At 46.6% G+C, this 26643-nt stretch overlaps 1 pseudogene across 1 annotated transcript; it reads left to right on the top strand.

The window, feature by feature from the left end:
* The first annotated feature begins 2538 nt into the window (after positions 1-2538).
* On the top strand, positions 2539-16147 carry LOC143862071 (transcription factor ICE1-like; annotated as a pseudogene). Its single transcript, XR_013240141.1, has 2 exons — positions 2539-3527; positions 15438-16147. The product of XR_013240141.1 is annotated as a transcription factor ICE1-like (transcript).
* The last annotated feature ends 10496 nt before the right edge of the window (positions 16148-26643 follow it).

Here is a 26643-nt window from a genome sequence, read left to right as displayed (position 1 = left end):
CCGGACAGGATATGGCGCAACCGCTACGCGACAAAAGACCTGCCCGGCCTAGCCGCCCAGAAGGCTTAGCCGGACAGGATATGACGCGTTCGCTGGAAGACAAAATTCTGCCCGGCCGAGCCGCCCAGAAGGGCTCGGCCGGACAGACCTCCAGTGCAACTTCTGCCCGGCCGAGCCGCCCAGAAGGCTCGGACGGACAGACCTCCAGTGCAACTTCTGCCCGGCCTAGCCGCCCAGAAGGCTTAGCCGAAGCCGGACAGGATACGACGCACTCACTAGGCGACAGAGGACCTGTCCTGCCTAGCCGCCCCGTCCAGGAGATCTGCCCGGACACGACGCCCAGGAAGTTTGGCCGGCCAGACTTCTGGTTCAAATTTCGGTCAGACTGGATTGCACAGGGGCTCCTGCCCGGCCGTGCTCCTTCAGACCAGGCCGCCCAGAGGCCCCAGGCCGCCCAGAGGCCCTTGGCCGCCGCGGTTTTTTCTGGCCCATGCCTGAGGCCGGCCTCGGCTGCCCAGAGGCCTCAAGGCCGGCCAGATGCTGCTTTAACCCTCTTTTTGCTTCCCCTAGCCGCTGTCACGACTCGGAGAACCAGGGGGCAACTGATGGGTCCGGAGTCAGCACTAATGGGTCCGAACTCAGCACTGATGAGGTCCGAACTCAGCAACCAATTGGCTGTTGACATGTGGCCCTCACAGGGACCGCTGCAAAGCCAACACCTGTCCCTGCTAGGTGTGACATCTGGACCAATCAGGGACTTCCACCTACCCTTCCTAGGTATGAGACCTGGTCCATACAGAGGCCACCACCTGTCCTGGACAGGTGGCTCAGAATCACTATAAATAGCCTTCACTTGTGCTAAGGTGAGGGATCTAAGATCAAAACCCTAAGTTATTTGCTCTGACATTGCTCTGCACTCCTGCTCATACTGACTTGAGTGTCGAAGCGCCCGTCCGGAGCACCACTCCGGGTTGGTCGTCTGACCCTTTGTCTTCTTGCCTGTGCTCTTGTGCAGCGCAGGACTCCATCAGCCCTTCAGGCCCAGATCAGCCCTTCAGGTACAGATCAGCCCTTCAGGCCCAGATCAGCCCTTCAGGTCCAGATCAGCCCTTCAGGCCCAGATCAGCCCTTCAGGTTCAGATCGGCCCTTCAGGTTCAGATCGGCCCTTCAGGCCCAGATCAACCTTTCCGGCCCTACCATAACCTGTTACCAATTTTAGACCTAACAGCCTAATTATAATTTTATAATTAGGCACTGAGTGAATTTGGTTAAATTCTAGAATCACTCTCATATAGTGGGCGCCACCTTCTTTGACCTTTTTATTAGAATATTCGAAATAGAAAGTGACTTTTGGATAGTTGTATTTTGATTTCCCCCTAGTAGTTTTCATTCGTCCCCTTTTGAACTTTTTACCTGTAGGGAATTGACTATTAAAAGCTTTGGGAGTCCCACTCTTTTCCTTGGAAAGCCTGGAGGAACTTAATCCATGCTCATCCATCTACAAGCAGATTACCAACACAGTGAATGAAGGCAAGGCTGTTTCAGAGGTTACAATCTTTGAACGAAACTTGGCTCAGGGTCTGAGGAACTTTCCTCAGACCCCTTGCTAATAGTCTAATAGCAAAGGGTGTGGAAGTATGAAAATAAAAAGTAAGCATGGAATTGATATTTCCACACCCCCACACTCTTTGCTATTATAGGGGGTCTGAGAACCTGAGCCAAGTTTTGTTCACAATCTTTGGACTGTTTTCATACGTCTGTAGTATGAAGATGGGGATTCCATATTTCCATTTGAAACCAGATTCATTACAAATGGAATTCCTGTGACTCCTAATCAAGCTGAGATCCTTGGTTCAATTTATTTGATTGATGTAGTCCTAAACACGTCTTGGTTGGGATTTCTTGTAGTGGGAAAGAATGGAAGAGGCAAAACGAGGTGACGATAAGGAGAGAGGTCTGGTTTGTCAGCACCCTCTTTTTATTACAAAACCGAGTGAAATAAAAGTTCTTGCCATTGAAAAGCTTTTTATCATATGGACCCATTACAGTAGGATTTTCGCTCAAAAGTGTACACGACCCAACTCATTCCTATCATAACTTAGCCAACAAGAGCATATTTTCTTAGAAAAATGACAAAGAGCTCGTCAATGCATGCAGATTTTTCAATTAGAAAATATAGTACTTCCTATCAACCTTTTTCCCTCTCTCTAGATTACAAAAATCTCAAAAAAAAAAAAAAAAAAAAAAAGGAAAAAATCAAAGAGAAATGATATCAGAACCAATATGTTTTAATAATTGCACAAACCATGCTTGTCTTTTCTCATTTACTTGGCTTATGAGACCTTTTGGATTTCTAAAAGACAAGATGAGTTAGTGAAAATATCAAAACATGACTGGTGCTGATATTATTTCCCATTTCTCAAAACAAATCGTGGACATAGAAATTTTGAGAAAACATTCGGGGGTAATTTTGTAAATGAGAACGTTTTCTATTATTACTCGCATGAAGGCAGAGAGACAAACAGAGGTCCTCAGTGGTCAGAAGAACGTTACCATGCATCCCTATCCATCCCCTCTCCAAATGGAGTGCTGAAAATCACATTTCCTTTTCTTTTTTCTCTTTTTAACAACTTTTCATTTCTCTTCAACAAAGGAAAACGTTTGTTAGAGATGCTTTCAAGGGTGAATGGAGTTATCTGGATGGAAAAAGAAGAAGGTGAGGAAGAGCACGAAGTTTCATGGACTAAGAGCAACGATAAACAACACGAGATGGGTTTTTCAACCTTCAAATCCCTGCTCGAAGAGGAATGGTATGTGAACAACATAGAAAACCCATCTCACCATAACCTTCATAGCATCCAAAACCCCCAAGAAATCAATCTCGAGAAGGGATTCGTTGCGCCGATTCTGGTGAACCAGGAATCGGATTCCCCTGTTCTGATGAATAGAGGAGAGGAGGTTTTGATGGGGTTTAGGGGAATGACCTCTCAGGGTCAAATGGGTTGTCCTGATTTGAGCTTTATTAACCAATTGCCAACTACCCATTTGATTCCTAGCCGAAAATTCTGATTTCAATCCGACAGGTTTTGAGGGTTTTGAGGGTTTGGGGAATGCACTGTTTTTTAACAGAGCGCAACCCACTCTTTTTTCAGAATAGAGCTTCCCTCAGACAGAATTCGGAGAAGGGTTTGAATTTGGGGGTTTTGAGGGTGGAGGGGAATAGTAGTATTGGGAGGAGGGATTTAGGGCAATACAAGAGGAAGAAGAACAATGAGGAAGAGATGGACCAGTCGATGGGTTGGATTTGAATTGTGACTCAGATGAGGCTGAGGAGAATAGGAAGATGGAGGAGAACACGAAGAATGGCGGGAAGAATCTCAATTTGAATAGCATTATCATGTTTGGAGATAAGAAGGGGAAGAAGAAGGGTTTCCCCGCGAAGAATCTGATGGCAGAGAGGCGGTGTCGGAAGAAGCTTAATGACAGGCTCTACATGTTGAGGTCTGTAGTTCCCAAGATCAGCAAGGTAAGAATTTCTACAGTGGTATTTTCTTTGTAATGAATTGGAGCAATTTAAAACTCTTTATCTCTTAGGTGTACTTAATCATTTTTTTTCTGAATATTTTTATGCATGTTTTTGGTGTTGTTAGAGAATGAGAAGAAGAGAAAAAGAAGAAGTGAAGCCCACTTCCCTTTACTTTTACTTTGATATATATATATACAGAGAGAGAGAGAGAACGGTTCCTACACATATACATATGTGTAGATAAGTTATCTACACACTAGCTTAAAATACGGGGCCACATTATTTGGGTGATCCAAACCATTCATTTTTAAGGCCCTCAGATAGATAGGGTGTCCACAAAAAATCAGATCCATAGGATCATCCTAACCATTCGAACTGTGGAGACAAAAAATGGACTAATTTGTGAAGGTTTAAAGACATCCATTTTACCTCCACAAATCGTAGGGTTGGGATGATCCTATGGATCTGATTTTTTGTAGACACCCTATCTATGTGAGGGCCTTTAAAATGGATGGCTTGGATCACCCAAACAATGTGGGCCCCCACTGTATTTTAAGCTAGTGTGTAGAGAACTCTCTACACATGTGTAGGAACCGTTTTCTCATATATATATATATATAGAGAGAGAGAGAGAGAGAGAAAACAGTTCCTACACATATGTGTAGATAAGTTATCTACACACTAGCTTAAAATACAGTGGGGGCCACATTATTTGGGTGATCCAAACCATTCATTTTTAAGGCCCTCACATAGATAGGGTGTCCACAAAAAATCAGATCCATAGGATCATCCTAACCATTCGAACTGTGGAGGCAAAAAATGGACTAATTTGTGAAGGTTTAAAGACATCCATTTTACCTCCACAAATCGTAGGGTTGGGATGATCCTATGGATCAGATTTTTTGTAGACACCCTATCTATGTGAGGGCCTTTAAAATGGATGGCTTGGATCACCCAAACAATGTGGGCCCCCACTGTATTTTAAGCTAGTGTGTAGAGAACTCTCTACACATGTGTAGGAACCGTTTTCTCATATATATATATATATATATAGAGAGAGAGAGAGAACATACAAATGACCACTATACCCTTAGGCTATGTAATACATCTTCTAATACCTTCTAACACTCCCCCTCAAGCTGGAATGTATATATTGTACATTCCAAGCTTGTTACATATGTCACTCAATTTTATATAGCTTAAGGGCTTTGTGAATACATTAGCTAACTGATCAGCTGATCTCGTGAAAGAAACATGAATCTCGCCTCTTTGTATCCTCTGATGAATGAAGTGGCAATCAACCTCTATATGCTTAGTTCTCTCATTAAAGACTGGATTGATAGCTATATGAATAGCAGGTTTATTGTCACAATAAAGCTGAGCTGGAGTAGATGAAGAGAAACCAATCTCTGAAAGGAGAGAACGTAACCAAATAAGCTCTCCACTGGTATGAGACATAGCACGATACTCTGATTCGGCACTCGACTTGGAGACTATGTCCTGCTTCTTACTTTACCACGACACTAGATTGCCGCCAACAAAGGTGCGATATCCAGTGGTGGATCTTCTATCTGCTGGAGATCCTGCCCAGTCCGCATCACAAAAGCCTTCTACTCTGGTATGACCATGCTTCTTGAATAGGAGGCCTTTCCCTGGCACTGCTTTCAAGTAGCGAAGAATCTGAATCACTACTGCCCAGTGAGAAGTACGGGGTGAGCTCATATGTTGGCTGACTGCACCAACAACAAAAGATATATCTGGACGAGTGACTGTAAGATATATGAGCTTAGCCACCAGCCTCCTGTATCTGCCAGGGTCATCTAATAAATCTCCTTCTTCTGGAAGGAGTTTCCCATTTGGGTCCATGGGAGCAGACGCAGGTTTCACTCCAAGGTGACCTGTGTCCTCAAGAAGATCTAGAACATATTTCCTCTGTGAGAGGGAGAGACCTCTAGTAGAATATGCAATTTCAATGCCAAGAAAGTATCTGAGACGACCCAAATCTTTGGTTGAAAACTCTTTCTGCAAGAAGGTTTTCAGCCTGTGTATCCCCTCTGAATCACCGCCTGTAATGATGATGTCGTCAACATATACTATCAATACCACACAACCAGCAGTAGAATGAGAACTAAAGACGGAGTGATCAACTGCACATTGCTTCATGCCATATCGCATGATAACATCACTGGATCGTCCAAACCAGGCTCTAGGGGACTGTTTGAGGCCATATATAGACCTCCGTAACCGACATACTGAGGAAAACATCTCCCCTGAGCAACATACCCAGGAGGTTGCTCCATATACACCTCCTCAATAAGCTCACCATGTAAGAAGGCCTTCTTGACATCTAACTGATGCAGAGGCCAGTTATGCGTAACGGCAAGAGAGAGAAGTACGCGAACCGACGGAATCTTGGTGACCAACGAGAAAGTCCATAAATAATCAACACCAAAGGTCTGAGTATATCCTTTGGCCACCAACCGCGCCTTAAGGCGCTCAATAGTACCGTCAGGTAAGTGTTTGACGGCATAAACCCAGCGGCAACCAACTGGACGAGCTCCAGGAGGAAGAGGAACTAACTCCCATGTCTGATTGGCCTGGAGTGCCTGCATCTCAAGATCCATGGTCGCACGCCATCCCGGATGATCAAGAGCAGCTGGTAAAGAAACAGAGGATAAAGAGGAAACAAAACTCTGAAACATAGGGGTGAGAAAGTCATATGAAACAACAGAGGAAATAGGATGAGCAGTACTGTGAGAACGAGTAGGAGAAGCAATGGGAGAATCTGAAGTAGAACTAGGGGAAATGGGTACCTGAGATGTGGAAGGTGGGATCTCCGGCTGCAAGGGCGAGGGCGTGGGCGGAGGAGGATGAGCTGTAGATCTCGGCCGACGAGGATGAGCTGTAGATCGCGGCCGACGAGGATATGTCTGCGTAGGAGCAGGAGGAGGAGCCTCAGTAGCCTCAGGAGCGTGTAGTGAAGAGGAGGGATCACAGATAGTAGTAGTCTCAGGAACCAATACAGGAGGGCTGAGGAGAGGAGCCGGAAGGGCTGCGAGGGGAAGAGAAAGGTCCGAGTCAGGAACTGTGGAAGGAGTCTCATAAGAAGATACAAAGTAGGACTCGGACTCGAAGAATGTGACATCGGCAGACACAAAGGACCGACGCAGACGAGGACTGTAACAGTGATAACCTTTCTGGGTACGGGAGTACCCAAGAAAGATGCACCGTTCAGCTCGAGAGTCCAGCTTATCGAAGCCAGGACTAAGCTGGTGAACAAAACACACACACCCAAAGACTCTAGGGGTGATAGGACAGGGGTCATGACCAGGGTATAACACAGTAAAGGGGGAAGAGCCACCAAGAACCGAGGATGGAAGCCGGTTGGCAAGGTAGCATGCAGTTGTAGACACCCCATTTTGACCTGACCCAAATTTCCCAAAAATTGAATAAATCCCAAAAATCTGAGTCCCGAAACCAAATTTTCGGGTCTCAAATGTCAAGTTTCAAGTGCCTGAAGCATATCCCCGAAATTTCATAAGAACCGAGCCTTCAATGCAAAAGAACCCGAAAAATATGTCTCTGCAGATCATTGTTGAAATCCTTAGAAGCCTAGATGATCCCCAGAACTCCTGATAACCCCCATTTAACCGCCCCAATTCTCTGAAACTTATGAAATTTACAAAATATCCCAGAATTTTGGTGTTGGCACCCCCCTGTTTGGCCCCCGGGCTCCGATGTATATTGGCACAGTCATATTTTTATATTTTCACTAACCCGGCTGGTTTTGGGATTTAAAGGAATATCAAATGGTCTTTACATTTTAAAAAAGTAAAATAAAATAATACTCCACAAGTGAGAAAAGACAAGCCAGGAGAGTGTAATTATCAAAATATGGATGTGTCAATATCATTTCCCTGGAAAAATAGCTAGGGGAAAATAATTCGCCCTTTCCCCTTCCTTGCTTAGACCACCCCCTGTAGCGCAGAAAATATGCTAAGGAGGGCTGTCCGAGGAGGAAAGGGGAGGCAGACATATTTTCCTTTTAGAAGAGAGGGGCGAAACAATCAAGTGAGGGTGCCCATTGATGAGAAGAGAAGGCAAGTAGAGCCTAATGGTAGGAGGGTAAAATCACGTTATCCTAGGGGTATTTTATAAAATGAGTGTTGCTTCCCCTGCAAGCAATAAACACGGGCTGTAGGATCAAAAAAGTGAAGTGTAGGGCTTGGATTAGATTAGAGCTTTCTAGATTTTTAGGGTTTCTCAGATGGTATTAGGGCAAAGACAAGGATCAAGGGCTGGGAGCAATCAAGAGGGAAAGATACCGAATTAAGGGTTGAGATCAACAGTGGAAATAACTCTAACTATTTAACCCAAAATGGAGCTCGTGAGAAAGGGAGTTTTTTTTTTTTAAAGGGGAGGCAGACATATTTTCCTTTTAGAAGAGAGGGGCGAAACAATCAAGTGAGGGTGCCCATTGATGAGAAGAGAAGGCAAGTAGAGCCTAATGGTAGGAGGCTAAAATCACGTTATCCTAGGGGTATTTTATAAAATGAGTGTTGCTTCCCCTGCAAGCAATAAACACGGGCTGTAGGATCAAAAAAGTGAAGTGTAGGGCTTGGATTAGATTAGAGCTTTCTAGATTTTTAGGGTTTCTCGGATGGTATTAGGGCAAAGACAAGGATCAAGGGCTGGGAGCAATCAAGAGGGAAAGATACCGAATTAAGGGTTGAGATCAACAGTGGAAATAACTCTAACTATTTAACCCAAAATGGAGCTCTTGAGAAAGGGAGTTTTTTTTTTTTATGTTCTAAAACTTACAGAGAGAAGGAGAGGAGAAGAAGAGGGGAGTTCTCGGCCGTTTTCTCTCATCTCCGGCAAGCCCCATCACTTCCGGCCCCCATATCTACCTCCGGCCATCTCCTTCTTCTTCCACCCCATCTCTATCTACCAAACCCTTCTTCCACCGCAACCCTCACCTCTGCAATTTCAGCCGCCACCTCCATCTTCACCATCTCCGGCCATTTGCTCCGGCTGTGCCACCTCCACCCACCCACCGACCATCTTCTTCTTCCCTAACCTCTTATCATCATCCTCGCCATCATCAACCACACCCATTATATTTTCTTTTTTTTTAAAACCCATCTTCTCCGACCGAAATCCGGCAAACCCCACCGGAATCCAAACCCATCCTCAACAGATTTCGTTAAACCCTCTTTGCCATTCCATTCTCCTCCTCCACATCTAACCCCCATCTTTCTCACTAACTACTTCTTCACCCCAAAACCCATTAGCAACCATTTCTACCACCTCCGGTCATTCTCCCATATTTTTCCGGCCCCCATCACCGGAGCTGTTTGCAGAGAAGAGGATGAAAGAAAAAAAGAAAAAAAGAGGGCTTTCTGGAGAGAGAGAGAGAGAGAGAGAGAGAGAGAGAGAGACACCATCCACATCAGAGCCACCATTTTGCCGGTCGGATCTCCTCCACTAGATCCACCGCCAACCAGATTCCACCTTCACCTCTACACCACCATCCTTCCATTTTCCTCTTCTCAAACCCACTTCTTTTTCACTCTTGTTTGCCACAGCCACCGTCCCCCTACACCATTCCCAACTCCGGCCACCCTATCCCCTGTTTCTGCCCAATCCTCAACCTCAAAACCCTCTTCACCCACCACCATCCCAATACCATCTTCACAGCCCTCAAAACCCATCTTGGAAAACCCCTCTACTTACCCTCTATAAACCCCATCCGAAGGCTTCTTCCATGAATTACGGCGAGCCGCCCTGTTAAATCGTCATTACTTGTATCTCCGACGGCATCCATTCGATCCGGCCGTGATCTCTCTGACCATCTCCCGAATCCAATCCTCACCCTTCTTGGCTGGACATTTGGGGCAACATTTTAGGTAATATCTCAACCTTCTTCAAACACTAAAAATATTTGCGTAGTTAAATTTGGATAAATGCACAAAGCCTGATTGTCTTAGTCTTCACTTTTAGTAATCCGACTAGAATGCTTTCTTTCTTTCATTGGTTAATGAGCATGCGTTCTAGAATTTTACTCAAGCTTAGTGCATTTTTTTAAATTTATTTGCCTTCACTGGTACTGGGCTATGTGGAAAATTTCTTGATAAGATTTGGTAATGTGTAGTCGTAATGAGCTTAACAGCATATATGATTATGAGGAGGATATCCCTTAATGCATATCTGTGAAGGTCAAATATTAAAATTTTGTGATTAGAGAGCTTCACTTCTCATTTTTCTCCATTTGGGCTTCAATCCTTTAACTCTCCTTTGGAACAACAATAGCTTGCCTACTGGGGAACTAACTCTTGCATTGTCACTTATTGGTAGCAACACTACTTCTTTGACCTGCACTCTTCCAATAGAATATCGTTTGTGGTTTCAAATATGAAACCCTTTGCCACCTTGTTGGCAAGCTGTATGACAAGACAAGTTGTGGACTTACTAAAATGTAGCAATGCGAATGTTAGCTCCAAGCTATTGATATTGACAGTACCCTGCTTTGATGTTTGCGCATAATCACCTCGTTTCCTCTTTGATCACTCTTGGGAAATTGTTGGGGGTCTCCCTAATAAGAGTTCCTTTAACGAAAAACAAAGTGATTTTGGCGCATTCATTAAAACGAGGTAGTACCCATATCAAGGCTCTCTTACTTAATGCAGAAAATAAAATAAAAATTAAAGGGCCCAAAAACTAACAAAACATTTTCCAAGAACTACCGTTCTAGGTTATGATGAGGCTACTCGGAACCCCTCCTTATTTCTTCTTCTCTCTTTCCCCTGCGGGTTTTGGGCCGACGTTTGAGATTCATCTTGGATTTCTAGAGCTTACTCCTATTTTCGGGTCTTACATTAGTGATTCGGTTCGTCACTAGATCTTGATCTCTCCATCGATTTTTTTGGAACTGTCTTCCCGGGTTGCGGCGATGACGGAATGTTTCTTGAGCCAATCCCTTGCCCTTCCTATCATTTTCCTCACCTCAGGGTTTTCACAGGGTTTGAGGGGTTTCCTTTCTTTTCGGGACCATTCTCTTCGCGATCCTTGGGATCCTATTCGAGTTTCGGGATTCCATCGATTTTGGGAATACTTCTCTCGGGTTTAGGCTATGACGGACGGCAACCTCTTGATCCAAACCCCTTTTTTTCCAATCAAAAGGGATAAAAAACACATAAAAAATCAAATAATAAAAATCCAAAAACAACATAAAAACATCAAAAACACCAAAAATATTTTTCGAAGAAGCTGCTTCGAACTACGTTGGCTTGATCCCTTTCCACAGGGTACGTAGGTAGCTTGGGTCCACCCAAGTCCAGTCAAACCTTTTTAATAAATATTTTCAAACATTTCAAAACAAAAACAAAAATGGGCAAGGATGGTGATTGCCAGGTCACTCGGAGCCCTCTTTTCATTCTATTTTCGGTTTTCATTGTGGTTTTCCGGTTTCCATCGGTTTTCTGACATTTTATCGGGTTTTGGGACGAGCGATGACGTAGCGTGGTCCCTTCACAGGGATTGTCCTCGCTGAGCCCAACGATAGGTCATGACGATCGCGAGACTTGTCCGATCTTCAGCAGATTAGGATCGTTGGGCTTGATTCCTTTTGAATCGCCCTCTGAGCCTATCGTGTGTTCCATTTTCTTTTTCCTGGCAGTTTTTGGTTCTCGCATACCGATGATTTTCTGATTCTTTTTCTTTTCTTGCATCTTTTAGCTTGTCGTGTGCTTGCCTCAGATTTCTCATGCGTCGCTTCTAGTTTGTTTGCTTCTCAAGCATGTGATTGATTGTTATTTTCTTAACCTTATCTCTCGCATAGGTTCGCATGTTAGTGTGATTACTCTACTGCTTTGGTTGCTTAGCTATAGCGTTTATTCATTTATCTTATCTTGATTATCTGTCTAGATATAGATCTTTACTGCTTTCCTTATCTCATTATATCTATCATTGTCTGTTTAGTTATAGCTCTGCATGTGGTTGTTTACTGCTTTCTTAGATGTGATGAGTTAGGATTTGTTTGCTTTCTTTGCTCATCCCCGGGTCATGCATGTTTAGATAGATGTTTTCTCGGGGATGATTGTTCCCATTTCAGATGATTTTCGCCCAAAACTCTTCAAAGTTAATTGAAAATGGCATAAGAGACCAGGTGCTTGCACTTGGGCGAATTGGGGGTGCTCTTCGGATCTTCCTCATTCGTCACCAGGCACGAACCTTTGCATCTCTGGTTATCCGTTGCAACAAAGTATTTTATGGGGTTCCAGGGCCAGCTCCCCTGGATGGCGACTCTGAGTTATTTTAGGTGCGTCTTGGTTTCGAGGCTCCTGTCTCCGGATCAAGAGGTATCTCATACATATAAATTCACCACCCATGCTGTGAGTGGCATCATTTCGAGAGTTCCTTGGTAGAGCTCTCCTTCACATTGTGGAGGTCTCAGAGGATTGACGGGGGATCTCGCGTCCCTCGCTCACCGTCCTCGGGATCGGGGTCCACAGCAGTAAGAACAGCATCACCTCAATAGCTCTTGAGAACTCGCATCTGAATAAGAAGAGAGCGAGCCCTATCGAGTAAAGATCGCATCTTCCTTTCAGCCACACCATTCTGCTGAGAGGTGTGAGCACAGGAAGACTGGTGGATAATACCCCGACTGGAAAGAAAATTCTGGAACCCATGGGTAGTGGAGAAATATTCTCTAGCATTATCTGTGCGCAAGCATTTGAGCGTACAATCAAACTGATTTGTAACCTCAGAATGAAAAGTACGAAAAGCAGAGAAAACCTTAGAACGATCTCGAAGCAAATACAACCAAGTCATGCGAGAATAGTCATCAATGAAAACAACAAAATATCTATATCCAAAAATAGAAGGAGTTCTCATGGGACCCCATACATCAAAGTGCACTAAAACAAAAGGGCGCGAGGCCCGACTAACAAGCCTAGAGGGAAAAGACACACGGTGATGTTTTTCAAGTTCACAGGCCTCGCACTGAAAAGACTGAATAGGAACAGAAACTATAGAAGTGTGTTGTAAGCGCTCAATGCATGGATGACCAAGGCGGCAGTGCCACTGGTAAGCATCAACAGAGCTCTGTAAAATGGTACGGGTGGGAACACCATCCAGACGATATAGCCCATCTATCTCACGTTCTCTACCAATCGTCCTCCCAGTCGTAAGATCCTGAAATAAGCAGGAAGATGGATAAAATGAGACATAGCAGTTAAGAGATTTAGTAAGCTGACTGACTGAAAGTAGGTTAAAGGGAGACTGAGGAACACTAAGGACAGAGGAGAGGGTAAGACCAGGATATGGAGAGGTACTCCCAATACCAGAAATGGGAATAATGTGGCCATCAGCGAGGGTCATAGACTGAGATGAAAGAGGGCTAAAGGAACTGAGTGATGATGAAGTACCTGTCACATGGTTCGAGGCTCTCGAATCAATGATCCAGGAGCTCGAGATACTGAGAAGAGAGGCAGGGGTGCTACCTGGCTGTGCAAAGCCAGCACTGGGAGGGTGGGTGGCCAAGCGTAGGCGCTGGAGCTCATCATAATTGGCCTGAGTGAAAGATGGTACAGCCGGACTGGAGCCGGAGGAAGATGCCCGATGGTCAGAGTCGTCGAGAGTAGAAAGGTGCGCTGATTGCCCAAAATAAGATGGCTGCGGGGGACGACACTCAGGAAGTAGCACATAACAGGTCTCATCACGGTGGCCCTCGCGCCGGCAATGTGTACAATATGGATGAGGACGGCCACTATACCCCCTGCCACCAGAATCACGGCCACGGCCTGGGCCAAATGTCCCACCACCACGGGCAGACCGATCTCCTGCGGCATATGCCGCTGTAGCAGTGCACCGGTTCTCGGATTTCTGAACCGGAACCGAACCATATAGATATGGAACCGAACCGAACCATATGTGCCGGTTCGGTTCGGTTCCTCGGTTCGAACCGGAACCATGTCCACCCCTAGTCCCTGAAATCTGTGGGTTCATACTCTGCCAGAGTAAACTACGGATATGAGCATCATCTATCTCCCACTGCTCATAGGTGGGATCCGAAGCCGCAGGAGGGTCACAACGTATGGTGTAGACCTTCCTTTTGGCAATGAGATAAACCTCCACCGCCACTTTCCAATTCATGTAATTTGAACCATCAAGTTTGATTGTGGTCATCGAGAGGAAGGAGGCATCACGCGATGAAGAGGAGAGGGATTGTCCGAGAGAGGGATTTTCTATAGTAGGGGGGTCCATAGAAGGAACGAAGGTGAAATAGACACAACACACGACGGCAAGGCAAGAGAGAATGGAAAGAAGAATGCCTCTAGGTCGTAAAGAGACCACTATGGGTGGCGAGATAATGTGACGCAACTCCGACGAATGAGAGGAGAAAACGAAGACATAATATGGCCTCTAGGGCATAAATGGAGAAGATGAAAGGTCGGAGTCGCAAACAAAGAAGAAAAGAAGAGGGAAAGAAATTTAGACCATAGGGAGAAAGAGGGTTAGAAACTTAGGAAGGGGGGGTTAAGGGTTTAAGGGTTTATGAGGGATAAGAAGGGAGGGTGAAAATGGGAAGAAAGAGAGAGAGAGTTGTGTGGGAGAAGGAGAGAGAGAGAGAGGGGTTGGGAAAAAGAAAGAGGAAGAGGGGGGCAGGGGGAGCGGGATTGGGTGGGAGGGAGGAGGCGTGGCAAGGGTTGGGTGGGAGCAAGGGAGAGGGAGAGGGGCTGGGTGGTGGGGCGAGAGAGAAAGGTGGGCGATGGAGGGGGGGTTGGGGAGAGAATGGAGAAAAGAAGGAGAAGAATGAGAGGGGGGGCTTCTCCAATGGTCCTAGGGCACAAAAACCCCTAAGACTTTGATACCATGTTAGAGAATGAGAAGAAGAGAAAAAGAAGAAGTGAAGCCCACTTCCCTTTACTTTGATATATATAGAAAGAGAACATACAAATGACCACTATGCCCTTAGGCTATGTAACACTATGCAATACATCTTCTAATACCTTCTAACAGGTGTCTAGACTTGGTTGCTGTAAATGAGTTTTTGATGGTTCAGCTGAGTTCTTGGAAATTTGAATTCTCTGAGCTTTCCAATTTAGAGCATGAAAAATACTGTAAATAATCACTAGCCTTATTTAGGTGCCTATTGAAATGAGGTTTCTATATTTTTACCTTCTGCCTTCTGTTGATGTTTCTCCGAAGTCTAAAGAGATTGGAGACTTGTAGTCTCCATTTGCTTTTTCCTTTACCCAGAAGTTCTCAACCCTCTTAGGTGAAAAGGATGCTATAACTGAGACAATGTTCAAAATTTTGCTGTTCGACTCAGAACTGAGTCAAGTTGACTCGGTTGATCAATCATATTCTAAAATATCTAGTGGTTAATCCGAAAGAATGCTAGGTAAGTTAACCCTTTGCATTATTTTAGTTTTTTTGAATAGGATTAACCCTTTTCATTATTGTGAGGATAGAGCATATTTTTGTCTCTTGACTAAGGGCCTCAGACCTCTCTGGATACCTCTAGCAATTATTTGTCTTTAATCTTTCATGCACATGATTTTGTAGTTAAATATGACAATTTGCAAATAATTATTATAATGGTTTTGTACACGATATAGTTAGGGCAGTGATAAATCGACTCCCCAAATGGATAAATCGACTCCCCATGTGTCTATCTCTCTCCTCTTTCTCTCTCTAACCTAGAGGAGAGAGAAAGACACATGGGGGTCGATTTAACATTTTGGGGAGTCGATTTATCACTCCCCTATAGTTAATGGCTTCTTAATGGGGTTTAATTCTCCATTTGCAAATAAAATTCTTTTCTTGTTTGCAAATGGGAGCCCAAATAGGCTCAAAATTTATCAACCAACTGGCTGAACTGTCTGTTTGTTTCCATTTCTTCAGCAATGCAAGGACGGCCCTGATGTTCATCCAGAGGAGATCAGAGCAGTACTCTTGCATTCTGCCGGCTTCCATGGGACAATGTAGCTCAACAATAGAAGAGAATTCGCAATGGCACTAACTGTAGATTTTTGTCATGGAGTTTGTAGATCCATTTGCCTCCCAAGTAATGTTACCTAGCCATTTCGGTGAATCAGCACTGCTTATCAAGTTTATAGGTTAGATTTTGTCTGTGGGCCATTCCCTTGGGCAGGCTTGGAAGCAACAAAACACCCCACCATCTGCAATTTTAGGAATAAAATAAGATCTGTCAAATTTGTGATGTTCTCTCACATGGGTTTGATCTTAGCATGCATTTGATTTTGTACATGTGAATTCATGCTTTGATACATCCATCTTAGAAGTGTCCAAAACTGGTCTAGTGCCCAGATGAACTTGTCGACTCAACTCGATCAAAACTTTGGCCAAGTTAAGAGGGTGACTTAACCCAAAAAAACTCAAGAGAGTACTTGTAAAACTCAAAAAAACCTACACGAACGACTCAATCGAAGAGGACTCGAGTCTTGAATTTTTAACCTTTAGTTTGGGTGTGATTTAAGCACAGAGGTCTTCTCGAAATCACAACTCTAATTCCCATATGTTGCATAAGAGCATGATTTTTGTTTTAGCTTGGACCTAACTCTACTGATTTTTTTTTCATACATAAATGTAAAAAACTGTACCCATTTCTAGTATATGTGAGGTTGATTTCACATTAATTTGATTCAAGGTTAGTTAGTGACCTTGATTCAGAGCAATTTATTACATGTCTTCTTATTAGGTATTTAATGGATTTGGGCATTCGGTGAACAGTCAACAAGGTAGTTGTTGGGAGTTGCCCGGTTTCCTGCCACTAGTTACCCAAAATAACTAGTTTCGTAATTGTTCTGGGAGAAACCAAGTAGGAAACAACTCTTTTTTAGGTTTATAAAAGACAGCCATTTTTCTCTTGTAGGTAGGGTGAGATGCTCTGTGTGTGTCGGCTGCAAAGAAGAGATGCGAGAGGGAGGGAGAAAGAGAAAGGGAGAGAGTGAGTTTCCCTTCGATTTTCTCGGGTTTTTTTGAGTTTTTCATGGGATTCTCTTGTGTACGATCTTGGTTGAGAGGGCAAGGAAAGGGTTGCGGGTTTATGAGTTTAGGGTTAATAATTGTAATCCTTGTATATTGTTTTTCTTATAGTGGAATATCATGTTCTCGCCTGTGGATGTAGGCATCTTGGTCGAACCATGTAAAATCTTGATGTTCATCTTGTGGCTTTCGTTTATCGAATCCCTGTTAAGGTTTTCATGCCCCCTGACATTTTTTGTAGTTTTTTATTTCATTCTTTACTAGTGAGTAGCATGAAGGGTCATTAGTCTCCTCGAAAGCTTTTTCATTAGTAAATGTTGTTTTTGTAGCTGTATCCTTTACTAGAAGTGTTTTTCCTTTGTTATGATTCCCGAACGTGTAGCAAAGCGCTTCTCTGATGAGGGTCAGGACTAGTTCAGTCCCCTCTTTTATTTATGCTTGAATGAGACTTTGAGGGGTGACGTTCTAATCTTACGTAATAGCTTGCCTACTGACTTCTACACTTAATCAGCATTTGATAGAAAGAGCATTTCTCCATCTTGACGTAGAGCTCCTTTGTCTCGTAGTAGTGCAGAGTGCAGGGCCAAAGGATCACTCATCTATCCTTTGCGGATGATATGGTTTGTGTTTCTTAATATTTTCTGTGTACTTGTGCACGACTGGATCGGATTTGCCCGGCGGGTTTTCTCGACGGTAGTGAGTTTGCAATCTAACTGATTTGGTTTGAATTGTATATATATATATATATATATATATATATATATTAGATTCTTTCATCTAACTGATTTGGTTTGAATTGTATATATATATTAGATTCTTTCATAATATTTTAAAAGTTGGGATTTGCTAGGGACAATTCGAGAAAGGCATTTTGGGACTGGCTGTTGCATGTGACAGCAGCCAAACAGGCTCACTTTTCAGCTGATTTTGTCTTATTCATTTAATTCATCTGAGGTCATCTGAGGTGGCTGTTGTCACATGCAACAGCCAGCAGTGAAAATGCCTTTATGTGATGGTCCCTAGCAAATCCGTTTAAAGTTTTAACTTGTCTCATCTAACTTTAAGTTTTAATTTGGAGTTTTGGCATTATACTTTAGTATAGCTTATTTATATAAATATATAGGGACCTTCGCAGAAGGCATTTCGCAGCTGGGCTGTTGCATGTGGGAGCAACTACCTCAGATGAATAAGACAAAATCTGAGCCAGTCGCAAAATGCCTTCTGCGATGGAAGGCATTTCGCAGCTGGACTGTTGCATGTGAGAGCAGGTACCTCATATGAATTAAATGAATAAGACAAAATCTAAGCATGTGTGGCTGCTCTCACAAGAAACAGCCCAACCACAAAATGCCTTTTGTGATGGTCCCTTACAAATCCCAAATTTTTAGTATTAGGGATTTGCCAGGGACCATCATAGAAAGGCATTTCACGGCTGGCTATTCCATGTGCGAGACAGCCACCTAAGATGAATTAAATGAATACGACAATCCATGAAAAGTGAACCTATATATGAGGAAAATGATTGTGAGCTTGAAGCTCATATAGCTTATATGAGATTAGGGCCCAAACACATGTGGGCCCATATTGTTAGGATTGTCCAAAGCATTCATTTGAAAGGCCCTTACATAGATATGGTGTGTACAAAAAATCAGCTCCATAGGATCATCCTAACCCATCCAAAAGTGGAGGGCAAAATGGACAGACATCGTTGGCCACAAATTTGCCCATTTTTACTCTCCGCTTTTGGAGGGGTTAGGATGATCCAATGGAGCTGATTTTTGGTACATACCGTATCTATGATGGGGCCTTGCAAATGAATGGTTTGGATCACCACAATATATATATATATATATATATATATATATATATATGAGGAAAATGATTGTGAACTTGAAGCTCATATAGCTTATATGAGCTTGAGGGCCCAAACACATGGGTCCCACTTTTTTTGTGGTGATCCAAACCATTCATATATATATATATAAGGAAAATGATTGTGAACTTGAAGCTCATATAGCTTATATGAGCTTGAGGGCCCAAACACATGGGTCCCACATTTTTTGTGGCGATTCAAACCATTCATTTGCAAGGCCCCATCATAGATAGGGTGTGTACCAAAAATCGACTCCATTGGATCATCCTAACCCCTCCAAAAGTGGAGGGCAAAAATGGGCAGATTTGTGGCAAACGGTGTCTGTCCATTTTGCCCTCCACTTTTGGATGGGTTAGAATGATCCTATGGAGCCGATTTTTGTACACACCCTATCTATGTAGGGGCCTTTCAAATGAATGGTTTGGATCATCCTAACAATGTGGGCCCACATGTGTTTGGGCCCTCAAGCTCATATAAGCTATATGAGCTTCAAGCTCACAATCATTTTCCTCATATATATATATATATATATATATATATATATATATATATATATATATATATATATACTAGTAAGAAACCCCGTGCGATGCATGGGGCAAGGTAATATTAAGTTAATTTTGATTAATTTATCTTGAACAAAAATGTTCAAAGTTCACATATAACATATGATTATGTGATTAGAGTTCACATATAACATATGATTCTGTGATTAGAGTTTTGGCTCAGACATGCTACAATTGACAGAGAGATTGAATTCCAATGGGAAAAATGAAGAAGTAGAGTTAAAATATGGGAAACAAAGAAAAAAAAACGTTAGAACATGTTAGGTCTAAAATTGGTAACAGGTTATGGTAGGACCGGAAGGGCTGATCTGGGCCTGGAGGGCTGGTTTGGCAAGTCACACCTGAAAGGCTAGGGGAGTCCTGCGCTGCACAAGGGCACAGACAAGAAGAAAAAGGGTCAGAGGACCAACCCGGAGTGGTGCTCCGGACGGGCGCTTCGACACTCAAGTCAGTATGAGCAGGAGTGCAGAGCAATGTCAGAGCAAAAGCTTAGGGTATTGATTTTCAGATCCCTCACCTTAGCACAAGTGAAGGCTATTTATAGTGATTCTGAGCCACCTGTCTAGGACAGGTGGTAGTTCTGAGCCACCTGTCCAGGACAGGTGGTGGCCTCTGTATGGACCAGGTCTCATACCTAAGAAGGGTAGGTGGAAGTCCCTGATTGGTCCAGGTGTCACACCTAGCAGGGACAGGTGTTGGCCTTGCAACGGTCCTTGTGAGGGCCACGTGCCAGCAGCCAATTGGATGCTGAGTTCGGACCCTTCAGTGCTGAGTCCGGACCCCATCAGTGCTGAGTCCGGACCCCATCAGTTGCCCCCTGGTTCTCCGAGTCGTGACAGCGGCTAGGGGAAGCAAAAAGAGGGTTAAAGCAGCATCTGGCCGGCCTCGAGGCCTCTGGGCAGCTGAGGGCGGCCTCATGTGGGGGCCAGAAGAACTGCAGTGGCCAGGGGCCTCTGGGCGGCCTGGCCCGGCCTTATGGCTTGGCCTGAAGGAGCACAGCCGGGCAGGAGCCCATGTGCAATCCAGTCTGATCAAAATTCGAACCAGAAGTCTGGCCGGCTAAACTCCCTGGGCGTCGTGGCCGGGCAGATCTCCTGGACGGGGCGGCTAGGCCGGACAGGTTCTCTGCTGCCTAGCGGACGCATCATATCCTGTCCGGCTAAGCCTTCTGGGCGGCTGGGCCGGACAGGTGTTTTGTCGCGTTGCGATTGCTCCATATCCTGTCCGGCTTCGGTTAAGGCGTTGGACGGCCAGGCCGGACAGGTCTTTGTCTTCTAGCGAACGCGCCATATCCTGTCCGGCTAAGCCTTCTGGGCGGCTGGGCCGGGCAGGTGTTTTGTCGCGTTGCGATTGCGCCATATCCTGTCCGGCTTCGGTTAAGGCGTTGGACGGCCAGGCCGGACAGGTCTTTTGTCTTCTAGCGAACGCGCCATATCCTGTCCGGCTAAGCCTTCTGGGCGGCTGGGCCGGGCAGGTGTTTTGTCGCGTTGCGATTGCGCCATATCCTGTCCGGCTTCGGTTAAGGCGTTGGACGGCCAGGCCGGACAGGTCTTTTGTCTTCTAGCGAACGCGCCATATCCTGTCCGGCTAAGCCTTCTGGGCGGCTGGGCCGTGCAGGTGTTTTGTCGCGTTGCGATTGCGCCATATCCTGTCCGGCTTCGGTTAAGGCGTTGGACGGCCAGGCCGGACAGGTCTTTTGTCTTCTAGGCGTCATCACTTAGCGCTTTGGAACTTGTACCTTGCATTTAATGCGGAGCGGCGCATTTAATGCGAGCGGCGCATTTAATGCAGTAGGTGACGTGGCGCACTCCGGCTGGTGGGAAAAGGGCGGGATTTTTCCCGCTCTTCCAAGCCTATATATACCGGAGTTTTTACTCCTCATTTTTCACTTTTTACATTCTCCTCTCCTTCTCTTCTGCTCGGCTAGTCAAATTTCTGCCCGCCTCGGATCAGTGAGCCCGGAGATCTGTAGTCAGCACCTCAGTTCGGTAATTTCTTTTAGCTTTTCTTTTATTCCCTTTTAATGTCTAGCACCAGTTCCGAGTCGGACTCCGGCTCAAAGGAGTCCGGTTCGACTAGTAGTAGTACTGGGTCTGGGTCGTCGGAGAGGACGAGGCCGGCCTCTCCTGCGGAGGCTGGTGTTGAGGACGAGGAGGTAATAATCGTAGTAGACGAGGAGAGCGGAGAGGAAGAGATTGTGGAATTAGACACAATCCCGGTCCGTGGGGACGGACCGCACCGAGTAGAAACCAGCGACGATGAAGAACACGTTGAAGTTCATCGCTTGCCGCGCGCACCCGTAGAGGTGATAGCAGATGTACGGATGGAGGCCAACCCACAGTACAACGTCGGGGCGCTGTACGAGGTGAATCATCTAGGGCCGGGCAAACTTCAGGCCGTCAGGGAGAAATACTATATCCCTGACCGGTACCTTTTAAGGGCGCCCGTTGAAGGGGACCGGGCCAGCAACGATAGTGCAGATCTCTGCCTATACGAAGAAGCCTTACGGGCCGGGCTCAGACTTCCCTTGCATCCATTTTTTGTCGAGGTGCTGAATTATTACGGGCTGGCGGTCACACAGGTCGTGCCGAACTCTTGGAGAACGCTGGTCGGCTTTCTGCACCTTTTGGGAGTTCAGGTCCGTAGGAACCCCACCCTGCCCGTCTTCAGGATGTGTGCGCATCTGAAGAGGCACAAGGACGGCGGTTGGATCTACATCAGCCAACGGCCCGAGGTGAAAATGATCACTGGCATACCTACTTCCATTCACACATGGAAGAACAGGTTTTTCTATGCTAGGGACACCGAGCAGGGCTCCTACTGGCCGTTCTCGTTGGAATGGAGAACGCCGGACACCAAGAGCCTTAGTCGAAAGCCAGTCCTTAAAGGCTACGACTACATGACCTTCGTTTTGATCAAAGAAGAACTGAAACGCGGTCAAATAAACTGCTCGGAATTCTCCAAGGAGGCCGTCCTGGTGGAGCTCGGTATCAGCCGTGCGACGCCGGCACGTACGTAAACGTTCTTAGGCCAGCTCTTATTTTTTTCAACTGTTCCTTTCTTTTCTTCCCTTCTCTCTTTTTTTTATATAGTTCTAACTCTGTTCTGTTTTCACATTCAGAAATGGTGAAGCAGATGTCCAGGATGGACAGAATCAGGCAGAGCTCCCAAGCGTCCCCAACGCATGAGCAGCCCCAACCTAAGGGCAAGAAAAGGAAGGTGCCGGAGTCAACTCCGGGGATGGTCGCACTGGCTAACCCTCTCAAAAGTAGCCGGGCAACACACAAGCTTGCGGTTAAGCCCAGCCGGCCAAATCTCGTCGGGCAGAGCTCTGGGTCTGCACAGGTGACAGGGCCCCGGCACAGCGGGCCAGTCCTGGGCATCCCTGCCGCCACCGCGGCGAGAGGTGACAATGTTTTCCGCCCAAACTGGGCGGAACGGACACCGGCTTGGGGGATAGCCGGGTGGCCACAGAACTGATGTACCAGGGCGTCCTCCCACATGACCGACGGGAAGTCGAGAAAGAGGCGCCGGAGACCTGTGCAGAGGCGATCGCCTCCGCCCTCTATCAACTCCAAGTATACTCTAGAGATATGGCAAAGAAGAGTTATCTCTTCTCTGATACGCTCACACAGATACAGTCCGAGAAGGGCGAGCTCCAAAAGGACAAGGACGGGCTGAGTGAGATCGTCCAGGTCAAAGAGGCCGAATGCAACAGCCTAAAGGACGAAGTGCAGAGGGTCAAGAACCAGGCCGTGCAAGATCTCCTAACTGCGAGGGAGAGAGCCGATCAGAGAGAAAAGGCGGCTATCGAGGCGGCCGTGAAAGTGGCAGTGCGGGAGGCCGAAGAGAGGAAGGACACACAGTTCTTCAACGTGGGCCTCCAAGCCTATAAGGCGGGGTTCGTTCTCTACTCGGAGCGGCTATCGAGGCTTACCCCGACATCTCTCTGGACGGACTGGACGTCCCGTACGCACCTCCAGAGGATGAAGAGGACGAGGAGGAAGAAGGTGAACTGGACTCCTCCCAACCCAACGAGGTAGAGCAGGAAGTCGCTCTGGCTTCCGAGGTCACCCCTCCAACCGCCGAGGCCGGCCAGGCTGCAGCCCTTACTGCAGAGGCGGTCACCGACGAGGCGGCCGACGGGGAGGCCTGAGTGGCGGCGCAGATCTCCTATCCTTAACTTTTGTAAATTTTTGTAATGGCCCGCGAGGCTCAATCTTTGTAAGCCAGCTCGGCGAAAAGAGCACTTTTGTGATACAAATACAAATTCTATTTTGTCTAACTGTCTGTACGGCTGTCTTGTTTTCGTATGTATGTTGTCTGTGCTTCTTCCCCATCTCTTTGCCGAGCCGGAGTGGTCAACCGGATGTCATTGGCCGGAATGACCCACTTCTGTCTCCGAGTTTGCAAACACTTAGAGTCTTTTTGGCGTCTAGCGATTGCGCCATATCCTGTCCGGCTTCGGCTATGGACGGCCAGGCCGGGCAGGTCTTTTGGCGTTTAGCGATTGCGCCATATCCTGTCCGGCTTCGGCTATGGACAGCCAGGCCGGGCAGGTCTTTGAGGTGGTTTCCACTAGGGCGGGTCCATGTGGTCGGAACCGATCTCCACACCAGATTGGACGCGCCGGAGTGCTCCACTGTTGTTCTCTAAGTCTGCAAACACTTAGAGTGAGAGCTAAGTCTGCAAACACTTAGAGTCTTTTTTGGCGTCTAGCGATTGCGCCATATCCTGTCCGGCTTCGGCTATGGACGACCAGGCCGGGCAGGTCTTTGAGGTGGTTTCCACTAGGGCGGGTCCATGTGGTCGGAACCGATCTCCACACCAGATTGGACGCGCCGGAGTGCTCCACTGTTGTTCTCTAAGTCTGCAAACACTTAGAGTGAGAGCTAAGTCTGCAAACACTTAGAGTCTTTTTTGGCGTCTAGCGATTGCGCCATATCCTGTCCGGCTTCGGCTATGGACGGCCAGGCCGGGCAGGTCTTTGAGGTGGTTTCCACTAGGGCGGGTCCATGTGGTCAGAACTGATCTCCACACCAGATTTGACGCGCCGGAGTGCTCCACTGCTGTTCTCTAAGTCTGCAAACACTTAGAGTGAGAGCTAAGTCTGCAAACACTTAGAGTCTTTTTTGGCGTCTAGCGATTGCGCCATATCCTGTCCGGCTACGGCTATGGACGGCCAGGCCGAGCAGGTCTTTGAGGTGGTTTCCACTAGGGCGGGTCCATGTGGTCGGAACTGATCTCCACACCAGATTGGACGCGCCGGAGTGCTCCACTGCTGTTCTCTAAGTCTGCAAACACTTAGAGTGAGAGCTAAGTCTGCAAACACTTAGAGTCTTTTTTGGCGTCTAGCGATTGCGCCATATCCTGTCCGGCTTCGGCTATGGACGGCCAGGCCGGGCAGGTCTTTGAGGTGGTTTCCACTAGGGCGGGTCCATGTGGTCGGAACTGATCTCCACACCAGATTGGACAAGCCGGAGTGCTCCACTGCTGTTCTCTAAGTCTGCAAACACTTAGAGTGAGAGCTAAGTCTGCAAACACTTAGAGTCTTTTTTGGCGTCTAGCGATTGCGCCATATCCTGTCCGGCTTCGGCTATGGACGGCAGGCCGGGCAGGTCTTTGAGGTGGTTTCCACTAGGGCGGGTCCATGTGGTCGGAATTGATCTCCACACCAGATTGGACAAGCCGGAGTGCTCCACTGCTGTTCTCTAAGTCTGCAAACACTTAGAGTGAGAGCTAAGTCTACAAACACTTAGAGTCTTTTTTGGCGTCTAGCGATTGCGCCATATCCTATCCGGCTTCGGCTATGGACGGCCAGGCCGGGCAGGTCTTTGAGGTGGTTTCCACTAGGGCGGGTCCATGTGGTCGGAACTGATCTCCACACCAGATTGGACGCGCCGGAGTGCTCCACTGCTGTTCTCTAAGTCTGCAAACATTTAGAGTGAGAGCTAAGTCTGCAAACACTTAGAGTCTTTTTTGGCGTCTAGCGATTGCGCCATATCCTGTCCGGCTTCGGCTATGGACGGCCAGGCCGGGCAGGTCTTTTGGCGTTTAGGCGATTGCGCCATATCCTGTCCGGCTTCGGCTATGGACGGCCAGGCCGGGTAGGTCTTTGAGGTGGTTTCCACTAGGGCGGGTCCATGTGGTCGGAACTGATCTCCACACCAGATTGGACGCGCCGGAGTGCTCCACTGCTGTTCTCTAAGTCTGCAAACACTTAGAGTGAGAGCTAAGTCTGCAAACACTTAGAGTCTTTTTTTTTTTTTTAGGGGGGGGAGCTGGCATATACTAGTGACTCGAAAGTGGGGGACACAGTTCAGAGACAACTCCACTTTATTTCTATTTGAAATTTAATTACAGAGGTTCTTTACAGGCCTTCAAGGGCAAAGGAAAAGACTATTGATAGTATATTCGAAGATTTCTGGAATTCCAGGCGTGCGGCAGCAGCTGCTCGTCAAGTGTATCTAGGCGGTAGCTTCCTGGACGGATGACCTCTTTGACTCGATACGGCCCTTCCCAAGTTGGGGAGAGTTTGCCCACCCTTCTTGGCTGGGAAACGGCCGCTTTCCTCAAAACTAGGTCGCCTGTGCGGAACTCCCTTGGTCGGATCTTCGTGTCATGGTATCTAGACACTTTTTGCTTATACGCTGCGGCTCTGATCTGTGACTCCTCACGGACTTCTTCAAGCAAGTCGAGGTTGACACGGAGTCCGTCCCCATTAAGCTGTTCATTGAAGTGAACAATTCTTGGGGAAGGAATGCCGATGTCGACCGGGATCACAGCCTCTGTTCCGAAGGAGAGATTGAAAGGCGACTCACCCGTTGCAGTGCGTGGGGTAGTCCGATACGCCCAGAGCACATGGTACAGCTCGTCAGCCCAGCGTCCGGCCTTATCATCCAGTCTCTTCTTTATCCCCTGCAGCAGAGTCCTGTTCGTCACTTCGGTCTGCCCATTTGTCTGAGGGTGTGCCACGGAAGTGAACCTTTGCTCAATCTTCAGATCTGCACAAAACTTTCTGAAGTTCCTCGAGTCGAACTGTTTGCCATTGTCTGTTATGAGGACCCGGGGTATCCCGAATCTGCACACCACTGATTTCCAGAAAAAGTTCTGGACGTTCTGCTCGGTGATCTTGGCCAGGGGTTCAGCTTCTACCCACTTCGTAAAGTAGTCGATGGCGACAACGACGAACTCGCGGCCTCCGGAGGCCGGCGGAAAAGGACCTAAGATGTCCATTCCCCAGATAGCAAAAGGGAGAGGGCTGATGATCGGAGCCATTGGCACGGCAGGCTGGTGAACGGCGGGAGAAAATTTCTGACACTTCTCGCACTTCTTCACAAGGCTCAGTGCATCTTGTCTCAATGTAGGCCAGTACAGGCCTCTTAGAAGGACTTTGATGGCCAGGGCCTTGCCCCCAAGATGTTCTCCGCAAATCCCTTCATGGGTCTCTCGCAGGGCATACAGGGCATCGGTTGGGCGAAGACACTTCAAGTACGGGAGGGTGTAAGATCTCTTGTACAGAGTCTCGCCGTCAAATGAAAACCTTGCTGCCCGCTGTACGACTTTACGGGCCTCTTTTTTCTCTCCGGGGAGCTCTCCGCTGCACAGATATCTGATGGGTTCATCCATCCAGCACGGCTCATCGTTGATCTGCATTACTACG

Source organism: Tasmannia lanceolata, unplaced genomic scaffold, assembly GCF_043159265.1.
Source record: "Tasmannia lanceolata isolate RefF3 unplaced genomic scaffold, GAP_Taslan_0.1 ptg000037l, whole genome shotgun sequence".
Taxonomy (NCBI): Eukaryota; Viridiplantae; Streptophyta; class Magnoliopsida; order Canellales; family Winteraceae; genus Tasmannia; species Tasmannia lanceolata.
Note: the sequence above shows the minus strand (reverse complement) of the source record. Positions and strands in the feature narration are given on the sequence as shown.